The sequence below is a fragment of the Ammospiza caudacuta genome, chromosome Z (genome assembly GCF_027887145.1).
Source record: "Ammospiza caudacuta isolate bAmmCau1 chromosome Z, bAmmCau1.pri, whole genome shotgun sequence".
NCBI lineage: Eukaryota > Metazoa > Chordata > Aves > Passeriformes > Passerellidae > Ammospiza > Ammospiza caudacuta.
In genome coordinates, this window is record NC_080632.1 from 17,614,044 (window position 1) to 17,637,554 (window position 23,511).

The 23,511-nt window shown below is 40.5% G+C and overlaps 1 protein-coding gene across 3 annotated transcripts in view; it reads right to left on the reverse strand.

Annotated features, from left to right (window-relative positions):
• ELAVL2 (ELAV like RNA binding protein 2) overlaps window positions 1-20,851 on the reverse strand; it is an 85,232-nt gene extending 64,381 nt beyond the window's left edge. For all 3 annotated transcript variants that reach the window (XM_058823430.1, XM_058823429.1, XM_058823428.1), the window contains exon 1: window positions 20,670-20,851. The gene's annotated coding sequence lies outside the window, so the exon portion shown is untranslated. The remainder of the gene's footprint in view (window positions 1-20,669) is intronic.
• Window positions 20,852-23,511: the final 2,660 nt, after the last annotated feature.

The following is a 23,511-nucleotide window of genomic DNA, read 5'->3' on the forward strand; positions in this document are numbered from 1 at the left end:
GAAAAATGGACTCAACATAAGCACTTATCAAATATATCAATTTCTCTTATTTGTCTCAGCTATGACTAAACTCCCTGCAGAACAAAAGGAAGAACTGCTGAAGTAAGGTTTGGCACGCGTGTCTCCAAATACCCTCCACCAAGGCTACAAAACCTCAGTAGGTTGCTAGAAGGGTAAACAGCTGTAACAGGAAGGCTTGAAACAAATATAGCCAAGTATTAGTCTTAATTTGCTGCTTTTTACACTGGTGTAACATCAATTTATTTATTCAGTTTGTTTTTAACAGAGATGGAAAATGCACTCCATAGAGAGAACACAGAATACTGCTGTAACCATCTCTATTAAATTCAGAGAAAATAACTCCCTTTTCTTCAACATCTTTGGACAATGACAGCAGCTCTCATTTAAAGCCATATGACAACTTCACTTAGATAACAGCTAAAAATGTTTAGGCACAGAAAGTGCTTAAACACAGAAAGGTTCTCAACTAGCAGAGGCTGTCCTCACAATAAAGACATCCCATATGGCAACTATTTTTAGACTGTTAAGTATCAGAGGTTAGACAAATCACATGGTTGTCTCCAAACTACCAGTTCCTCAGCTGATTTTTATCTCTCACATAAAGAAAAAGCAATTTGGGACAATTTTTAGAACTAACATAGTTAAAATTTGAAAACTGTGACCCCTTCTGAGTTTGTTTAGCTTCCATAACTACCTATTCTTTCCAGTAAAGGCCTGAAAAGAAAGCAAGCCTGTAACTTTTGACAAAAATATCTAGAACATTCAAAGCAGATCAGCTGAGTTTACTTAACCTGGCTCTAATTCACTGCAGCTGCATCTAATGAACCACGAAGAAAAGCTTATTACTGCAGTAAGTGACAGAGCTCAGTGGCTGAACACTCTCCAAGCTTCCAGCATCCTTCAGTTGGCTGTTCTCAGCACTGGCTACTGAATGACCTGTGAAGTGTAGCTAAGCATACAAAACCAACAGACAATACCACCTCCCCGCCTTTGTAATTTTCAGGATGCTTTATCAAGAGGGTATCAGGTAGGGTATGCTACCAGATCCTTTCAAACAGTCAGCTGCTGGCAGAGAATGTCTGCATTCATTGATCCTTGAAGTACTCACGTGCTTTAAACACCGAGTAAGAGTTATAGAGGTCTTGTAATGATAACTCATACACAGACTTTGACGTAGGAGCATGCAATCTGCCACATGGGAGACAGGAGAACACCCTAAGCTGCCTGAAAGACCTTCAATCTCGTCTTTACAACTAGAGACTGCAGGTGATCTAAAAACCTCAGGTCTTAATGCAACTTGGCTAAATATCAGTTAAAAACAGACCCACGCATCACCTCTACATACTCACACAAAAATAATTCAGGGATTCCCCCAAAGAATTCTATCAAAGTTTTATTTAAAATGAGCAAATGAGTACAGTGCACAGGAAGTCTCAGTGACATTACTAAACTCAAGCTTAGTTCTCTAAAATTCCCTTCTCTAAAAGGGAATGCGACCTTTGATATACTAGTATGTTTAAGCTCATATTTTAAGGCCATGGTTTCATGAGAAACTTCATCCATATCCTTCTCCAAAATTTCATGTGTACTTTTCCATGAGCAAGTTTTCTAGTCTCAAAAAGAACATTACGCAAAATAAATCAAAATGCATAATGAGTAAACTGAAGCATCAACTATTAAGTTAAATGCATTTGGTTCACGTTCTTCCTCTTATGTCAGAAAGGAGAGAGGCAAGTGAGGGATGTGGTGCAGAAGCCTCAAAAGCCACAATGTTTTCAGCTTTGACTAAGATGCATACCAGGTGCATCAAAAAGCACTGTCTAAGAAAAAAAATCAGTAAGATTAAAGGTCTCCCTTCCAATTCTAGTAACAGAAAAGTGACACACTGAAAACAAGAAACTTCACCAATTTACTCAACAGCTACACTCCCATTTCAGAAGTATGTAGAACACATGTAAAGACTACCAAGCACACAGGAGAAACAATGACAGAGAAAAATAATTTTGTTCCAGGAAGTTAATGACTTTTTTTTTTGTTTGTGCAACAGCACAGAGAGTGTTGAGCTTTCTACTTCATTTATCAAAGAAAATGTACAATTAAGTCAACATTCTTAAGTAAACCCTTCAGAAGGAAGGTGGGTAAATCTCAAGGAAAAGAGGTATATTAACCACATATCAAGTTCTAACACAAAGCAGCACTGCCTTTAAACAGCCTTCCAGAGGAAGAAATACTAACAGGGATTTTGAAAATAAGTCAGTATGCCCAAGCACTACAGGCTAAAATTAGAAAGAACGTTTCCGCCAGAATTTCTCTTGTATTTCTCTCCCCCTTTAATTTTTTCACACACTACCAAAACCACTTAATTCATAGAGAATTTCAGAAAAGACAAATGCTTAGTGATGTCTTTCCCCACAGCTGATTTACAACACAGGTACCAACTATTTCTCCTCCTACCTCTCCCACAGGGTCCCAAAACCAACAAAAGCATCAAGTAAGAAAGAGTCTCTAAATAGTAACTCAAAAACTAATATAAAATGGCAGTAGGAAAAAAATCCACAAAAACAATTCTTATTCCCAGTATTTTAAAAAACATTAAGTGGTGCAGTCTCCCAAGTGTCACACCAGCCTGTTACATTCTATTTTGCTTATGCAAAATACAGATTGCTATATTTCCCTACAGAATCCACTACAGTAAGTGGATTAGCTATATAGACCAACACTATTAGCAAGGCTTTTCTCTGAGGCACTAAGAAGTGGCATAACTCTTAAGGTGAATTTCTGCATTTATTAAGACAAGGCACAGAAAAGAAGCAGCAGGAATTTTTCAAGAGAACTAAGAAAGCAGTGAGTGGTAGAGGTAATTCAGCAGGCAGAGAGAGTGCACTTGAAAAGCAAGTGGAGAAAAGTGGAATCAATTGTTTTGCAAGCCTATCACAATTGGATTACCTGATCCAGAATAAATTGTGCCAGTGTAAACTGACCTAGCAGATCCTGTTCACCTCAGGGAGCAACCTGCTTCTGGGACTGCTTGTTCCTTCTGGTTTTTAGCCAAGTGTTTGTGATTCAGTGATTGAACAGCACGTAACCATGGGCTCTTGGGAGTTCATTAGGGAGGTAAACACTCTTACTACCACCTCCATGAAACAAACTCCTTCACCCCATGAAGCTGCGTCTCCCAAACACTCACGCTGCACAAGACTACAAAACCAGAAAGAATGAGTCAAGTTTTTCTAGCAAAACACAGATGCTCCTGAAACCTTAAAAATAAAGGAACTGAAGCCTCAACAGCTTAGCATTTCATTGTAAATGGATGCATCAAGGAGCAGAAAAGGAGGATATCTCAAATAAAAATTGACATAAAATGTTAAAGCACATAAATACAACCCAAATAATAAGAAGAAATCAACAAAATCTTCATCAGCTTGCTGGGAGCCCTCTACTACACAAAACTTTGACTTCCAAACCTTTGATATTTGAAAGCTTCATTTACATTTTTCAAAAAAGCTACAAGCTATCAACCCTTACAACCTGCTCTAACTGGGTGTGTCTGAACAGCTTTGATAGGAAACAGCTTCTATACATACAGTACACATCCCAACATTGTCAGTGCTACTGAGTGGCTAATCAAACCACCGAGATTTGACTATTTATCTTTGGAAACCCCAACTACATGCCATACTTTTCTTCCTTCCTTTTGGAGAACTTTCTACACTTATCACATCAATTTTGTATTCTTGCTAAATGAGAAAAAGACTAATGTCCTAGTAAGAAACAACTCTAACGCTTAACCCCTGCAAAAAAGTGGAACTCAGCAAGCTTGTGGGGTGTTTGTTGGGGGGTTGGGTTCTTTTTGTTGCTGGCTTTTTGTTTCTTGTTGCTGCTACTGTTGATAGCTGAATTTGAGCTATTAGAGAAGAATAAAGAATCTACACATAGAACACAGTCAAGAGTCTTTTCACTTGCAAGCCTGATTTTGCCGACCCTGCCATGGTTCAAATTCCGTAGCTGCTCCAGCAGTTACATGTGCTGTTTCCCACAAGTTTTCCAAAGCTGACATTCAGCTCAGTAAGGTATCACTACACTATCCTTAGAACACCTGATCACCTAAACCACAGACTCACACAATGATCACTCAGGGTTGGAAGTCCCCTCTGGGTTGGAGACCACTGGGTCCAACTGGCCCTCTCAAACAGGGCTAACTAGAGCCAGCTGCCCAGGACCACGTCCAGAGAGCTCCTGAGCATCTGATATAGGATACTCCACCACCTCTGCTTCATTCCGAAAATGCCAGCACAGATATCTACCTCAAGAGCTTGAAAGAGAGCAAGATCTGGAAGTATGTCAATGGATGTGAAATCCTATCCATTATAAGGTGGGAGGTGATCCTTCCCATGTATTCAGCCCTAGCTGAAGCTGGGGCTTCATGTGGAGGGCTGGGTTGAGTACTGGCTTTCTCAGTAGAAGGCAGACAAGGAGCTATCAGAAAGGGTCCATCAGAGGCCACAAGGGTGATCTGAGGTCTGAAGCATCTCCTCATGAGGAGAGACTCAGGAGCTGGGCCTGTCCAGTCTGGAGCAGAGAAGACAGAGGGGATCTCATTAATGCATACAAATATCTCAAAGGGGGGTGCCAAGAGGGTGGTGCCAGACTTTTCAGCATGCCCGAACATGTAATTTTGAGCAATGGCTATAAACTAAACCACAAGAAGTTCCAACCCAACAGGAGGAAGAACTTCATTACATTGAGGGTGGCAGAGCATGAGAACAGGCTGCTCAGGGAAGCATGAAGACATTCCAAACCCACCTGGACACACTCCTGTGTCACCTGCTCTACGTGACCCTGCCTTGGCAAGGGGTTGGGACTGGACTGAATCCAGAGGTCTCTTCCAACACTAACTGTTCTGAGATTCCATAAGATACCATTAGCTGCTACCTTAGCACCTTACTAAACTTTACATCATTTTGAGAATGCAGTGCAACATACTCAACCTTCCACTATCACTCCCCAACTACTCCACCATTAGAGTATTTTGTTCAATTTTTGAAGAGCTAGTAACTCAAGGAGACTGTTGCCAGGTTTAAGTGAGAAGTAATTTTCTAACTTTTCGTTATGGGTGAAAATAATTTCAAACACCTCCCTGTCATGACAACTAGACCATTACCCACTTTTAAGGTTTAGCAAAGTCCAGAATAACAGAACAGCAATCACCATGACCTACTTGCAAGGGACCTCTATCTGAAAGATGGGTGTTAGTTTTCTGGTGCTGTTTAGGTGGCCTGGAAAGGCCCAGGGATGGCCTTGAAGAGCCCGGCGCTTCAAAGGACGAGGAGAGACTTCTGATCTTGTCTCGGTCTCGGTGTTTATTAATTGTTTATCTAAAAGATTTTCTTTCAGCCCGACAGAGGTCTGCACAGCAAGTCAGCCATGGGCACACTGCGCAAGCCCCTGGGCGGTCACTTATCTTTATACCCAAAGTTACATGTACAATATTTATCATTTTTCCCCAATACCTTCTACCCTTATTAACCGGTGCACTTTTAGTAATAACCAATCCCAAACTGCCACCATCACCACAGAAGATGGAGGCCAAGAAGAAGAAGAAGAACAGGACACGCCCCAACTCCTCCATCTTACTTCTTTAGACCCCCCTGTACCAAAATCCTAAACCCTGTGTTTTACACTCTAATTAACTTATCCCTTCACCATTCACCCAGTGGAATCCTCCCAGTCCTCATACAGGTCTCATCTCCTGTGTAGGATCAAAATCCTGCCACCAGACACTTCTGGCAACATTCCAGGACTCCCGAGCCCCCCAAGGGTGGTCTCAGCCACTCTGCACCTCAGTCCTGAGGTGCTGAGATCCCACAGATGGGCAGAATATAGACATATCTGATTTCAGGTGTCAGCAATGCAAAATCCAAGACACCCAAGATGTTATGTTCGACTTTACTAACACATTTGTCCAACAATCTCATTCCTCCTCAGTCTGAGTGCTGTAAAAACCCTTCTTCCACTGCTGTCACACAGATCTCCATTGTGCCTAGGGCACTGTGCTAAGCGTCACAGCTTGATAATGACCCCTCCTTGTTGTTAGGAGGCACTCTCAGGTGAAATATTCAGGTTGCAGTTCTCTTTTGCCTTTTCATACCAATAATCCCTGACATCTCACCTGCAACTGTAAGCAAAACAAAAAGGCAACTCATTCTACCTAAGATTTCACAAGTCCAACTCTGTATCGTGTTTGCTTAAGTATGAAAAACTTCCAATTTGACAGTTAACCAGCAGCTATCTACAGGCATCAAAAGTTACTCATAATTACCAGCATCATTAGTTTTATGTCTCAAATCTATGGCAAACCATTTGCTTCCTGACACCGCTCCAATAAACCTCTGGTACAAAATATTCTTCAACAGACAAGCTATTTCTTCAAGTAGGTTTCCTTTAATCTTTCATACACAAGTACCAACAATCTCCTCCAATTCTAAGCAGATAAACTGTCACATAAGAGACTTCTAAAAGCTCCTCTTTACTCTCTGTGGAAAAAAAAAATCTCACTTTAAGAGCAGTTGTTTTCATACAGAAACAACTGGAGTTCAAAAAAATAACACCAACACCAAGTCCAGATCTACCAGACAGCCAGCCTGCTGTGCAACCTATTACCCGGTGCCTGAAAAGAAACTTAACCTTAAAAAAAAAAAAAAGAAAAAAAAAAAGAAAAGAAACCCAAACATGCCAGGGTATGTCAAACATGCTACACTATCCACTCTGTTTATTAAGTCAGTTTTTAGAGTCCGTTTGATGTATCAAATAGTCCAGTAGCACTCAAGTGTGTTTATATTGAATTTTTTTCAATCCATTGCCTCACTAAGTTAAACACTCACCTTCCCCCTCAGCACAATCTGTCATACAGGGGTAACACTGTCTCACAACCAGGAAGTCTCACATAATGAATGATTCAAACTTACTGGAAGTGTTAATGGGCATAATGCACAAAAATAGTAACTTTTCTTTAGCTCATAACACTTCATTTCTGTACAGATTGCCAAAGTGCTTTTCATTCTGTTTTCTATTTTTTGCATCTGCTCAGCTCAACTGGTACACAGGACTCAAAATTTTGGAACACAAAGTTATTTAAACACTGACAACCTAAAACAGACGGCCAGTTCTCCTCTGAGCTTAACACTTAAGAGTCACAAAAGCTTGGATGTGGTTACTGGACCTGTTTTCCTGAAGCTCTAAGTCTAGTAGACTTACTCTGAAAGAGTACCCTAACACAGGTTCAACCCATCTTCTACTTTTCATCATCACCTTTTCATCACTATGGAAATAGATACCAGACATTTGCTGTTTCTTGTATTCAAAAAAAAACCCCCTATTTCAATCAAAACCTGTTACAGCACAGGAGTTCCTATCTGCATCACAAAAGCTAAGCTGGCCATCACCAGGAGAGCAAAGCACCATCACGTGTAAAGGTTACTTGGGAAGATAAATGCTGTAACTGCAAACATCCTGCCCTTCACACAGCTTTATATACCAAGCAGGATATCATATGGTCTGGAATATCCCTTTGGTCAGTTTGGGTCAACTGTCCTGGTGGTATCCCCCCCAGCCTCCTCACCAGCGTGGCAGTACTTGTGTTCAGCACAAATACAAAAGTACTGCTCCATACTCACCACTGCAAAGAGAACTAACTCTATCCCAACCAAAACCAGCACACTCTCACATAGTACTAGCCCAGAAACTATGGTATTTTCTACAAAGCCTACACAGAGATATAAAGATACTTCTAATCATCATGCCTTTGGTGTACTGTACCATTTTCTTCCACTCACCTCCCAATGGCTAAACTTGTCAAAATAGAGTGGGATGCCATCCAGCGGGACCGGGGCAAGGTCATAAAGTGGGAATACCATGAGATTTAACAATACCAAGGTATAAGAACAAGCACAAGGTGAGACATCTGGATCACAGCAAGTCCATGTATCAGCACAAGTAAACAAATCAGGAGCAGCCCTGTGAGAAGGATTTGGGGGTGCTGTGGGTGAGAGGCTGGGCATGACCCAGCCATGGGCACTCCCAGCCCAGAGAGCCAAACGTGTCCTGGGCTGCATCCAGAGCAGCGTGGGCAGCAGGGCAGGGAGGGGATTCTGCCCCTCTGCTCCGCTCTGGGGAGAGCCCACCTGGAACCTGCATCCAGCTCTGGGCTCCCAGCACAGGAACAACACAGACCTGCCAGAATAACTTCAGACAAGGGCCACACAATCTGTTAGAGGAATGGAGGGAGGACCTCTCCTACAAAGACTAGGAGAACTGGGACTGCTCAGCCTGGAAAAAAGGCGGCTTTGGAGTGATCTAACTGCAGCTTTCCAATACTTAGAAGAAGCCTACTACTGTAAAAGAGTACACAAAGATGCACTCTATACCACATTAAGTCTCCAGCTATAGACTAACATCCTACAGGAGAAACAAAAGAAAGATGGAGAGGGACTTTTTGCAGGGCAAGTAGTGACAAGACAAGGGTAAATGGCTTCAAACTGAAAGAGTAGGTTCAGATTATATATTAGGAAGAAAACCATTACAGTGAGGGTGGTGAAGCACTGGAACAAGTTGCCCAGAGTTGTGAATGCCTCATCCCTGCAGTGCTCAAGGCCAGGCTACACGAAGCTCTGAGCAACTTGGTATAGTGGTAAGTGTCCCTGCACATGGAAGGGGGGTTACATCAACATGATCTCTAAGTACATTCCAACTCAAACCATTTTATGGTTTTTACAGGGGTGACTTTGACAAGTACTACAAAACCTTCTTGCTGAGCTCAACGACTTGTGGAAGTTTATTTCTAGTCTCATCGGTAGTGTTTTTGTCCTTTATATAGAATTAATTTAATTTAGGATGATAAAATGCTTGAGTTTGTCAAAAATAGAGGAGTGATACTAGAGTACTGGCTCAGAAAAGATATCTAGCTATTTCTGTAACAAGAAAATTACTTGTGCCTTTAGTATTATCTGTAATTTTTACCGGTACACCCGTTCACAGACAGAAAACCATAATGTAACATCCTTGATGTCAAACACAACTAGGAAAGGTAAATGCCATCATGCAGACAAAATTTTCAAGCCATATTAAAAATCAGGATTTCTTTCATCAAGCTCTTAACTAAAATACAAACTTATGAAAAGAAACAGCCATCTCTATAAAAGAGCCACCTAGTATAATTTCAGGCTCCACTGTAATTCAAGCAGTGTTGCAAGCAGATTGAAACTCCAAGGATTATGTTAGCAGTAAAGCCTGAACACAACGGAAATGAGCTTCTCTAACAAGCTTATGCAGATAGAAGATCTTACCCTCAAAAGATTCTCAGTTAAAGGCTGCAAAAATGATGAGGAGACACCTTGGCGAAAATATTCCCTGAGATTCAACAATAACTTTGCCCTGGATTGCCAAGCAAATTGTATGCCATTTGCCATCTGTATGGCAGTTGTCTTCTGTTAAGTGGGCAGTTTTCCTTATCTCTTCCACATCCAATCCCTCCTCTAGAGGGGCATCTGCTGATCAAAGGCTACTAAATGCCACTGCATGACTGGTAAGAACTACAGCATCCCACTTTAAAACGCTCTGCCCAGAGGGAGGAGCCAAGCATTCCTACCCAGATATAATCTTGAGATTCTGGAACACCGGCACAGCTTCTCCACTGGATTTCCCAGAGGAACAGCTGTCTCTTCTTCCACTGGACCTTCAGAGGAAGACTACACTCTTTCCACAGGAAAACTGCTACAACAGAACCACACCTGACACTCCAGGAAGACTGCAGCCACAATTCCAACTGGACTGCCACCAACACCCTGACCAACAGGGTGTCAGGTTGTGTTTATTACTGGTCTACTGCATTGCTTATATTTTTATGTTCTTCCCTAATAAAGAACTGTTATTCCTGGTCCCATATTTCTGCCTGAGAACCACCCTTAATTTCAAATTTATAACAATTTGAAGGGGGAGAGAAGGGGTTTACATTTTTCCACTTCAGGGGAGGCTCCTGCCTTCCTTAGCAGACACCTGTCTTTCCAAACTAAGACAGCCTTCTGTTGTATCAGACAACAAGGCTAGTACAAATTCACTCAGCTATCAATTGTCTCCAGTCTTCACCATTTCAGTAGAGGACGCTGCTGATGACAACGCATTTTACTCCTCCTCTGAACCACAGTTGTTGGGTTTTTTCCCTCTATCTAAACAACTGTTTAGATAGTGCAAAGTCCTTCCACTAAAGATCTGAGATCAAAATCAAACTCTAGACATATTTGATGGTTATTTGCTTTCTGACAAGGTGAAAAATAACTTCATGTAGACCAACCAAACACATTTTTTAGGCAAGTTCTCAAAACAAGAACTTAGCTGGTACTGCACATCCAAAGCTTTTTCAAAACCAGATCACTAGTAAGTATTGCATGCCTGTCACACAACTCACAATACAGAAAGTCGATTACAAATAAAACACTAATTTAAAAGAGTACACAACCATGCACGTGTACCACATAAGTCTCCAACTATAGCCTAACATCCTACAGAAGAAACAAAAAGGAGTAAATACTTATGGTGCAACACTATTTGCATATCCAAGTTGCATCTTTAAACACAAGGATATTAACTACTCTCAGATAAGATGAAAAGCATGTTAATTTTTCAGTATATCACAGAAATTTATTTGCAATCTTTTTGTTAAGAGTGTGAAAAGCAGAACTAAAACCAGCCAGTTACAAAAACTCTTAAAAATCAAGCACCTATACCTTAATACAGAGGGATGAAAAATAATGCTGTGCATTTTTCTAAACTGCTAGCAAGTTGATTGATTACACAATATGTACTTTAAAACTGCTGAAGTTAATACAACTTACCAGCATTGCTAGAGACATGTCAGCTTCAGAAAGCTGTCTGGAAAAAGCAAGGCAGAAGAAAGGATACACAAAATGTGGGCCTTCTGCTGAATGGGGCAGAGAATCTGGTGACAAAAGACATGGAAGAAGCTGAGTTTGCCTACCTTTAGCCTTGATCTTTACTGGTAAGACCAATATAAATACCAGATGGAGGGGAGTAAAGAAGGTTAAGACACTTTTTTTAGAGGTATCCAGTATCAGAACAACATATGTTTAAACATATGAGAACTTATTCCCACAGCTGCGAACACTGACAAGCGCAGAACAACATCCACAGAGAACACAGACCCTCTGGGCAGAGCAGGAGACACCCAAAACCCTACTGGAATTGTTTGGGGCAGCCTGCTCTAGGCTGACCCTGCCTTAAACTAAGGATTGAACTAGAGTAACTCCTGAAGTGCCCACCAATCTAAATCATTTGTCTTTAATATAAATTAAGTACCTTTGATAGCTTTTAACATATTAAAAAAGCTAATGTATGCAGTAGAGGGCTATTAACCACTAGCATCAGCTCCAGTCAATGAGAACAGCACTGAACACAAAAACAGTACATCACATCTGTGTCCTGTTTTCCTGCAACTAGAAAAAGATCTTTTCAGAGGTTTCCATGTCATCCTATTATTTCACCTGTAATGACAAACACTGTTTACTTATATCATATTTTATTAATATTCAAAAGCATTTGCAGGTACTGGAATACATTACAATACACCTACACATCAACTTTTACCTTCCACAATTCTGTCAACAGCAATACTGCTTAAGAGGCAAGATAAGGCAATGAGAAAAAGCAGAACAGAGTCTTAAGGAATACCCAGGACCTTATTTCTCAGACCAAAGTACTTGTAGTAATTTTTTGGTTTAGTGTTTTTTATTTTTAGCCAATTTTCTAACTAGCATTGTGATATAATGCATATGAATGTTGGGATAAAAAGATAATGTATCTTCCATGCATCCTGTGGATGGACTAATACCTTTAAAATGACCTTTAGAGAAAGCACCAACAATAAAACAAAGGATATACTTGTATTAAACCATTAACCAACATAAACAAAGAAAGAATTAAACAAAATGCTCCAGAAAAGCTACCTGGCAAACCAGCATTCTACGTCTAAAATCAGCTCAATACTGCTGCTTATGAACTCATTATATTACAACTATTTGCAGTTTTCCACTTAACATGCAATTCCATCCTTCAGTTTATCTGATGAAATACATTTTAGAACATGGATCAGAACAGCATGCTCAAGAGTACATAAAGCATTCCACTTATGCTCAGGAGAATGCCCTGTTTTTTCCTAAAAAGTCCCACTTTCCCCACAAGCTTATAGATCTGTCACTGTTACCAGCATAAATAGGAAAGCAAATGCAAAAACTGTGTCAAGACAACACTTCTTTCAAAGGAGTCCTGCCAACACCACTTTCATTTTCTAAGGAAATCAAGGCAAATATAACAGATTACCAGACTTAGCAACAAAGTTTGGAAAAAAAAGCTTTATGCTTCCAAACTTTTGATAAAGATTCAACTCCTCGAATATCAAGTAGGTATACTTCCCCAATTCTTTTCTGACATTTCTACCACAGTCCACCTCCGCAAGGCTGTTTGTGACAGCTTCTTTATCAACCACAGACAGACAAGATGTGAGATGCCTTTACAGGGGCTTCAAAACTGAATTCTTCAAGGCTCAGGAACAGCTGTATGCAAGCTATAAAAAGAAGTGCAAACACACACGGGAATGAACTGAAGCAGAAGCAAACTGCCTCCAACAGCAACTGTTGCATGATCCATTGTGCAGGTTCATCATCACTGTTCTGGCTTTCTAGGATTTTTCCCCTGCACACATCAGATCTTGCCTATGTAATTATTCATCAGTCTCCACAGGCAGCTTCTGAAAGCACTTTTTTACAGCCCTGTTATACTGGAATAATTCCATGGTCACTATGCCCATCTGCTTAATCCTGTCTTGTTCAGAGCACCTGTTAGACTGAGTACACTTGTTTTTTTCCATTACAGCCACCTCTTCAGTGCTGGAGCTACAAGCACTTCTGACTTTATTTGTCTGTTGATTGTAGTTTTGCTTCGATCCACCACCCTCCATCCTGATGGATGCCATAATTTTAAAACACTGCTACAAAATGATAAAGAAGGAAAAGACTGGAAACAGCCCAGTAAAACCACCCAAGTCAGACATCTCCTGATTACTTTAGCTTAAGATTACAACCTGACCTTCACCAAATACCTATACCAAAAAATATATGTCTATTTATAGACCCATACCAAGAAGCAAATAATTAAAATTGAACAAATCAAACATGGTGCTTAATTCTGCTGGTAATTCAATGCACTCATTTTTTGCACAAAATATGGTTTTGCTATGTCACAAGGAGGCATGAAGAACAAAGTAGAAACAGTCATGCAACATAACCAGTGGCTCTGGTTTTTGTAGCCTTACCAGTGTCTTGCTGGCTTAGTAAATGTTGGAGGAGAAACAACACATACCAGAACAAGCCACAGCTATTCTCAAGAGGCCACCTCTGCTTCTGGGAGCTCCACACAGTGGGTCAGGCACATGAGAGAACACCATCACCACTGATATTCCACTTCTTCATTCATCTTGCATTAGTTCAGTAGAAGATATATATGAAAAAATGAAGACAACTGATAGCTTAACATGAACAACAGTAGCTTATTAAAAGTATATGCAGGATCAATAATTTTCTCATTGGTAGAAGGCCCCACAGCAAACACAGCTACCTGAAGTCCTCACAGGTCCCATTTTCATCTCCAAAGTGGACAGTGTGACATATAAGCTTGACAATTTCAAAAAACACCTGCTACCTGCTTCTCACAAAAAAAGAGTGGGAAACATGCAAAATCCTAGGGTCACCTACAACCCATGCTAACACAATCCATTTTGTGCCCAAGTATGTGTGATATGGAAAAAGAAGGAAAGAAAACAAAGACTTGTGTTTTTACATCATTTCCAACAATGCTACTGTTACACAGCAGTAGTACTGCTGGTTTCAAGGGTAAATACATTCAGTTTAAGCAAATTTGATAATAAATTTTTTTTTCAAAGCAGGAAAAAAGCTGTCTACTTTTGCTGAGTAGACAGCAAAAGGCTGTGCTCTGGCTATACCTATACAGTACAGTAAGTCATAAGCACTTACTAATCATAAAACAACATAGCAGTTCCAGGAAAATATACTGCAAGTAACTGTCATGAAGTGTGCTTTTAGAGAAAGAGCTACAGAGATTGCCAGCTGCTTGCCATCAAGAGCATGCCAAGTCACTCTCCCCTTAATATATTGATGTTATTATCCTTGTTTGCTACGGAAATGGACCTTGAGGAGAGGCTATTTTTAATTAAGTTGTAAAGTTATTACATCTTACTGGACTGAAAAGATGCTTAAAAATTCATGCCGGCTTGTCTAGAAGAGAGTGATCAAGTACTTGTTTTATACAGTTCCTTCTTGATGTTACTTGGAAAGGATGAGATTGGAGATCTCTCCTAGATATTAATGAGGAGCCTCTGTGGCAGAACAATCTCAACATTTGGTCACAGAAGAAGCATTATCAAGGACAAGCAAGAGTTTCATCTGACTACCACACAACTGGAGGTTTTATCCTTCCCTACAATATCAGTCTCTATCCAAGCTCCTCAAGTTTCTTTTGTACTTGTCCATGACTGGATTCAGCAGCTTGCACAGACAGAACAAGCTTCTTCAATGCATCGCTCACACATTTTATCTGCATAGTTGGATGTTTGCTAGCCCCACCACTATCTGTTTGGTCACTCCAATGCATCAAAATGACTCACAGGATTAAATCCTGGGCAATAAGCTTCTCCTGAGAAAAGCAGGAACCAGAAAGGGAGAGAAAACAAGACTTTGTAACTGATTGTGTTAGGCCCAAACCATTAACTGAAGTTAGTCATCAAAGAGGTGAGGCTGGACCACAGTGGGTCACCTTGTCCAGCCTCTCTGCTCTGGTAGCTTCATCCTAGAGCCCTGCTGCACCGGATTGCATACAGACAGTTCTTGAGAATATCTGTGAGGGAGACTCTGTAACTTCTCTGGACAGCCTGTTCAGCACAGCCATCCGCTCAGTAAAGAAGTTCTTACTTAGGTGGAACTTGCTGTGCATTGATTTCTGGCCATTGCCTCTTGTCCTACTGCTCTGCACCACAACCTGGCTCTGATCTCTTGACACCATCCTTCAGGTACTCATAGACACTGATGGAGTCCCCCCTCAGATATCTCTTCTTGAGGCTGAAGAGGCACAGCTCCCTCAGCCTTTCCCCGTAAGAGAGATGCTCCAGTCCCTAAATCATCTTTGTCATCCTCCACTGTACCCGCTCCAGGACCTCCATGTGTCTCTTGTACTGAGGAGCCCAGAGCTGGACACAGCATTCCAGGTGAGGCCTCTCCAGGGCTGAGTAGAGGGGCAGGGTCACCTGCCTCAGCCTGCTGGCACTGCTCTTCATGATGCAGCCCAGGATGTCACCGGCCTTCCTGGCCACCAGGCCACTGCTGCCTCATGGAGAGCTTGCTGTCCACCAGGAACCCCAGCTCCTTCTCCACAGAGCTGCTTCCCAGCAGGTCACCCCCAGGCTGTGCTGGTGCCTGGGGTTGTTCCTCCCCAGCTGCAGGACCCTGCACTTGCCTTGGCTGAATTTCAGACGGTTCCTCTGTGCCCATCTCTCCAGGCTGCTGAGGTCCCTCTGAAGGGCTGCACAGCCCTCTGGGCTATCGGCCACTGCTCCCAGCTCTGTGTTGTCAGTGAAATTGCTGAGGAGGCCTCTGCCCTTCATCCAAGTCATTGATGGGTAAATTAAGCAAGACTGGGCCCACTGTTGGTGGGAGACACCACAAGGGACAGGCCTCCAAATAGAGCCTGTGCCATTGGTTACAGTCCTCTGGGATAGCACTACAATGGCTAGTTACTAGCAGTCCCACATGAGCAGTTTTAGATTGACTTAACTCCTCCAATTTAAGGAGAAAATTTTCTTGTTCATCTTAACATGCATTTCAAGAATCTACCATGACTACATAAGACAGCAACCATTATGGGTTTGATTCATGGACAGTTCAAACTGCTACATGGCAAAAATGGTCATGAGGCAGAATGCCCTAGAAGTGCAAGTCAAGACTGTCAACACCAAGCTGTATGGAGTGGCTGACACATAGGGATGGACAGAACACTGTAACAGACTGCCTGCAGAGGTAAGAGATGTCCCATTCCTGAAAATACTCAAGCTCAGATTAGGTGGGACCCAGAGCAAACTGAAGATGCCCCTCCTCTTTTCAGGAGAGTTGGACTACATGACCAATAAAGGTCCCTTCAAGCTCAAACGGTCCTGTGATCCTTATTTTTCAATGCCTTTAGAGGTCACTCACATTACTTCACTCAAAGGACAGCAGGCAGAGAAGAACACGTAAGTATGAAGGTGAAGAACATGAAAAACAACCTCATGTTCAGTCAGGTTTTCCAATCCTCCACATCCCTTCAGGTAGTTAGCTGGTTTTCATGACCCCTACCATTTACCCCACAGAAGGCATAAGCTGCTGAAACACACACTGCATTCCTTCCTACCTCCAAGGTCCAAGAGAATTGTCCGTATCATATCTGAGGTAAAACAATTTTGAAGCAAAGTGGAGTACACACAGAAAAAGGGCAGTTAACTATTATTAAAATACGTGAGCCAGAAGCAATACCTTAGCTATTTACTATCCTCACCCTCTCTGCTATCACTTCCTTTCATGGCCAGGAGTTCCTTCCTAATCCTCCTGAGATCACCCAGTAAAAACAAGTTGTGATCAATTGGTCACATATTGCTAATTGGGAAAAATGCATGCCTTTCACAAATTACTGTGTGCAGAAGTATGTGACAGAAGAATTATTGCTAAAAGTAATTTTAGACAAAGATATTACATTTTTTTGTTGCCAAAAGTACCTCTTGCACAAAAGCACATGTATGTACCTAGTCCTTTGCCTTCTCTCTTCAAGTTACCATTCAACTATATAATGCCACAGTCACTTCCAGAAATCAGGAAGCTAGAAATACAGAAGCTATGTGGGTAAACAGGGATATTAAAGTCTAACACAACATAAAATGTATCAGACTGATACTGCTCCATGAACAGGCTTAGTTCAATCTTTACAGCCATTTTCTATCTCCTGACTCACAAGCCACATCTTCCCATTTTTCATCTCCTTTCAAGCCACATTTTTTTCTCCTACTCTACCAAAAGGTGTCCTAACAGGCGAAGAAAGATATTACTGGCATCAAGGCACCCTGATCCACAGGACATCATACAGCCTCTCTCTGAAAAGTCTAAATAAGGCCGAAACTCAGACGTGCTCTCCTAGAGGTGTGCCCAAAACACCCTTTGTCACTGGAACCAATATTCACATTAAAAAAATCCCAAACAAAAACAAACACCCCCAACAACAACAACAAAACTTCCTGAACAAAACCAAAAAAAAACCCCAAAAAAACTCAAACCAAACAAAAGCCAGAAAACCTCACATCTAAACTGTTACATAAGCAACAACTTTGAGTATCTTCTATTAACACAGATTGGGCCACTGCTGGCCAGTAGCTTGCTTATTATATCTCACCTCTTATACAGAGAGGCCATCACTTACATCATCATACTAAACATTCCAGTTGTCAAAGGATTGTCATTTGGCCCAGAACTGTCCTTAAGGATTTTCAGAAAAGCCTTCTGACACCTGCTGCTCTCAAGTGGTTCATGCAAAGGTACATACTTTTAGCTCCCAGAGAACTCTTGAGACTACTTTAAAATCTAAATGTGTGTGCCTCTAGGCTGATCCGCATTAGGAAAACAAGTTTGGACAGATCACTGTTTATTCTTTTGATAAGCCAACTTGCATAGAGGAAAAGACAACAAAATTATTTTCTCTCAAAGAACAGCATCATACAACTCCTAAGAATGAGTAAACATTTAGGTCTACAACCATTGATGAGAAAGTTCATTGAAAAAGTGCTGACTGACGATATGCTCTAAGTGTAAAGTAGACTCATAAGGGCAATATATAGTAGCTAGTAATATTATTTGTCCGATTACTATCCCAAATACCTAAAGACTGAAGAACTGGAAGAGTGTCAAAGCTGTGTTACAACTGTTAAAACTGTGCAAACGACTGGATTTCCCCTAGAAATGCACTCATAAGAACAGCCAGTAGTTTCTCACTCTGCTGATGTTTCTGGCTCAACCACAGCTGAGCTTATTGCTCTTTTTTTTTTTGTACGATCCAAACTCTGCCATACCTCCGTTCTCTTTCCAGTAAATACATTTTGTTTTATTGGCAAAAGTGGTAGACAGATGAGTCATTTGAGTCAGTAGGAACTTCAGATCATTTCCAGTTTCAACCCCCACCCACAGCAAGATCAGCCATGTGGTGAGATTGCTCAGGCCTTTATATGTATGGGCTGAAAACTTTCCAAGAAGGCAAACACCACACACACTGCCCAGCAGGTCTTGTGGAAAGAAAAGCTCTCCCTCACACCCTGTCTCTATGGCCCGACTCAGCCCACTGCCCACCAGGGCTCAGGGCTTTCTGCCCTTAGCCTTGCTGGCATCGCTGCCAGGTCTGCTGAGTTTTCAAACAACATTTAAAGTTACATGGAGTCAAGCATACCTTGGACAGATCAGAAGGCTGATTAGCTTTATAAATTCATAAATCTGGGTAACAAGCAAAATTTCAGCACCACTCAAAATATTCATATTGCATTCAGATACAAAAGGTACTTTCATCTCTTTGCTACATCCACAACACTTTTCATGTTTCTTGAAACTGAGGCTCTTATTACCATTTATTAATTGTGCTGTACAATTTCCATATTTCCTTAAGAAGAATTAACTAGCTCTTCAGTCCATACACATGAAGCTGCCCGCTCATTATCATGCCGTTCCTGAGTGTACCATTTCACATCCTTTTGTGTAGGTCAATGTGAAATCCTGCTTGCATGTACTGTGTTTGATAGCAGTTTACTCACAGTTATTCTAATTTGGACTGAATGAATACCACAGGTCTACAGCTCTTCCTAATACCCTGACAAGCAGAGTTTTTGAGATGTATACAGACAAAAACACAGCCATCTTAGGTCAAGCAAGTTACAAAAAGATACATAAATTTTAAAAGGGAAGTCAACACCATTTATAAAACAGGATGATAGCTACAATTAGTTAGGTCATTAATTTTCAGTATTTTAATAATTGAGCAAGTAGTACCAGCAGCCACAAAAATTAGGTCTCTGATCTTGGACATTCTTTCAGAACACATAAAGATTACTCAAGATTGATATGCAGAAACCTAAGCTAAATCTGATATTGCACACTATAGTTAAAAAAAAACCCAAACCAAAAAACTTCTGTAAAAACTATCAACTCATTTTCTGTTCGCGACCATTCCTTCAAGCAGGAAACCTGATGCATGCAATCATTCTATAAAATCAACTCCAAAGACAAGCAATTTAACTTAGCACTTCTTCAGGAACATTGACATTCCTCATTTCAGAATACCTAAAAATGCTCAAAACAAGTAATCCTTACTCCACCTGTTTTCACAACATACAGCATTTATAAAGATCAAGAAAAACTGTAACCACAAAAGAAAAACAGGTTTATTTTTGCCACAGCAAAAGTCTGCAGTATCTACTCCTTTTGTAACAGCTAGTTCTACACCTCTAACATTACCAAACTTGCACAGAAAATTGCTGTTGATTCACAGAATGGTCTAGGTTGGAAGCAATCTTCAAATCATCTAGTTCCAACACCTGTGCCATCAGCAGCGGTATCTTCCACTAGATTAGGCTGCTCAAAGCTTTGAATGTGTCATCTCTGTTATACCATTCAACACAGAAACAGTCACCATCTCAAACACATGAAACTTTCAACACAAAAAAAGAAAACCTACAGCCCTGTTATAATTTCAGCATGATGGCTAGTTTTATATCGCTCACCTGCACTGGATCTGAGGAATTTCACAACAAGAACCACTTTTCTTATAAAAATAGCCTTTAGCAAAAGACAAGCATGACTCCATTTAATTTTCTTTCAGTTTGCTCAACTGTTACAGAAAAAATTCAGCTACTCAGTTGGTTAATGAGGCTGTAATTCTCATCTTGCCTACCAACAGCTCAACCATGGATACAGTCCAAGTCAAGTGCTATTGCTATGCCAAGTTTCACAGTTTAGCTATCTGAATGCAAAAGCAGCTTCTACAGTCTTCTTCACTTTATGCAGTTCACTTTGTCAGCAGTTTTCCAGCTCCCTTCAGAATGGGTGCTCTGGCCAGATTAGCAATAGCAGTTTTAGGTCAGGACCTCAATTTGGGCTTGTAGCTCAAGGTACAAGCACATAAAAATTAAAAAGTCAAACTCATTAATACACTAATTTCTTCTCTACTTCATGCATGCAGTACAAGCATAGCCTGCTACAAGTAGCATATGGTGTTTTAGAGTTATGACTTTAGCTTTCCCTCTTTTGGAAACAGAAAGCAGCTTCTAATGCTTATTTGGGTGGAAATGGACCACACCAGGATGCCTGATGAAATTTCTACACGTGTTACCAGAGGCAAAAATAATATCCTTAATTACAATCATAGCAGGTACTAGGATCTTAGGATTTAAATTTAAAATATTTAAAAGCCTTTTTTAAATCAACTGTGATATGCAACCAGTAAGTGCTCACCTCTAGTTATGCTTGCAGGATCAAGACTGGAGATGAACAGCAGATACAGAAAATTTAAATAAATCCCAAGATCTTGCTCCACCTTCAAACTGGGCTGGGTTGATGCATATGAAACTTAATGCTAATGGATAATAAAAACAGAGGCCACAGCATTAATGTTCCAGCATTTCAAGAGGACAATCAAAATGGACGGCACTGAAACAAAGACTTCATTACAAAAATAAAATGGAAACAAAGTTCATATGCTACCATTGCTGCAATATATTGCCCATTTCAGTGCAATGGCTACATATGCATATGCTCAAAGGAACTTCAGAAATTTAAACACCCCATTAACAATCTTCTCCTCTGCCAAGACAGATGGCCACAATACCGATTCTTCTTCATCCATCTTCCTTTCTCTATTAAAGAGAAACACTCTTTACTAGACCAGAGATGTAAGGGACCACCTTCTCCTCCTATTCCTCACCACTTTGCACACACTTCCCACAAGATCACCTGGAACAGTGGTACAAAGAACCTTAACTACTTCTGTAGGTAAACAAGTACATTTTCACCCCACTTGTTCCATGAACTATCAAAAACTATCTCACCATTCAGCACATCTTTCTCCAAAGATGTGGCTCAAGTCCAGGCACAGCTGTTCCTGCAGCATGTAAGTGGTAAGACCATAACTTCCACAGTGCATTCAGAAAATAAGTTAATCTCAAGTAAGATTTGGAGAAGTTCTCCACTTCGGTACTGAAACTAAAAATCACATGCCACAAACACAGAACTAGAAGCAGCAAGCTTGTAAGGCCAAGTTTGAAGAGTGGGTAGACAAACCCTAGCCCTTTTTCTGCTGTCTATATATTTAATTAATAAATTTTGATATCCACCACACCAAGTCTAACTCAGGGAACCATTTCTTTAGGGTGTTTTATTAGAGTTATATTATTAACATCAGGTACTACCATAACATACATCGTTAGACAATTTTATTTACATTAAGGTATTTTAACAGCAAGCTTTCCATAACATTACACAGAAACAGCCTCTTGGATATCATGGCAGACTGTCCAAATCCCAATATATTGAGAGACAAGTCTAAGCACAAGACTCTCAGAAGCAGATTTATCCCTAAAGAAATTCAGGTACCATGAATGTGAATATTTGGACTCTATCTACTACTCATTTAGGAATTAGAGACAAAGCCAGCTCAACAAGTCCATTTCAAATGTTTATTCCCCATGACAGCCAGGTACAGCCTGAATAACTGCAAAACCCACTCAAATCTCTACCTCATCATGCCAATGCAGCTAGATGGAAATGAGAGAGTAAACTATCTTCTGACCCAACTCCTCTACCTCCTTCCAAGTAATATTGCATAAATTTTCATCAATATAAATAATAAGCAACAGGCAATTAAAAAAAGCAACACAGAAAAGATGGTTTAAACCACCCCTTCTGGTACGCAATTCTACTTCTGAAAAAATACGCAATAACAGTATTGCAAAACACAATCAGCAGGGACACTTCTGGTAGAGAAGTTCTACTTACATTACCTTTCCCATTCCATGTCCGAATGTCCTTCCCTCAACCCTTGTAAGAAAAAGTGACTAAGGCATTTGCCTCTAAACACTTACTTGAATTTTCAAGAGAAACTCTGTTCATCCGTTCTGTAAAACAAATCCTACTAACTTCTTTTCTGACATCAAGATTTAAGGCACAGAAGAACATCAGTACTCCAGCAATCACTCAATGGCAGTTTCATTCCATAAAAACACATAAAGCTTATTCAGCTAAATCAGAGTAAGGACTTAGCTAAATAAACTCATCTAAAGCATGAAAGCAAATGCAGCCAGCAGACCTACAGAAAGGCTGCTCAACACATCAAAGCAAATATAACAGGATACCCTGAGCACTCCTTCCTACCTCTGTGTAGACTGTCTCACAATGTATTTGAATGCTGAAGTGTTCCCTCTTTTGCCAGTACTTAGGTAATAAGTACTCATAAGACTGCATATGCACAATTTACAGTATGTTATGGCAATTCAGTTACCTTCCATTGTATAATGCTTTACTTCTATCTCTATTCCACACTCACCTGAAGAAGTAGAGTCTTACATCCTTAACACAACCCTTGTTTTATTACCTCAGTATTTTCTAGCTTCTGCATCATTTGGACAGCCACAGTGGCTTTACGTGGATATACCTGTTCCTTTGCTAACTGCAGCAAATCAAGACACTCATTCTTGCAACATCTTACAGCTTCCTCTACACTAAGAATCTCTGCAGTTTCTGATCAGCAGCTGGACTATTTGAGTCATCAGCAGTATAACAACAGTGTGAGGGAATGAACAATTGGTATCACCAATGTTTTATGTGAATTTCAAGACTGCCTAAAATTATTCTTATTCTGATCCTTGGCTGGCACGCTCACACATTTAAACACCTAACTCTCATCCCTACTTTCATCAAGAAACCACAGCTTTTTCAAACCTTCATCACATTGGGACTTACTATGACTACCAAAACAAATTAAAACCCCTGTTGCTTAAGTATAGGAGTACCACAAGGCTCAGACAGAACAGAAAACAGTGTGACACTAGTTTAATCTCCATCTGGAAAACTTCAAAATTTGTTCCTGAAATTCACAATTTTCAAACATATGTACATAAGATCTTCCCATTACAATTTTCCACATTATGTAATTACTGCTCTTAAAACTCCACATATTTTGCCAGCCAAGTCAAATTTAGACTGTGAGCTACTTCAAAAATTTAACATGGCATTAGAATTTTTAAGTCAATTTCTGAGAAAGCATACTTCAGATTTCTGCCATGAGCTGTTTTCTCTTTTG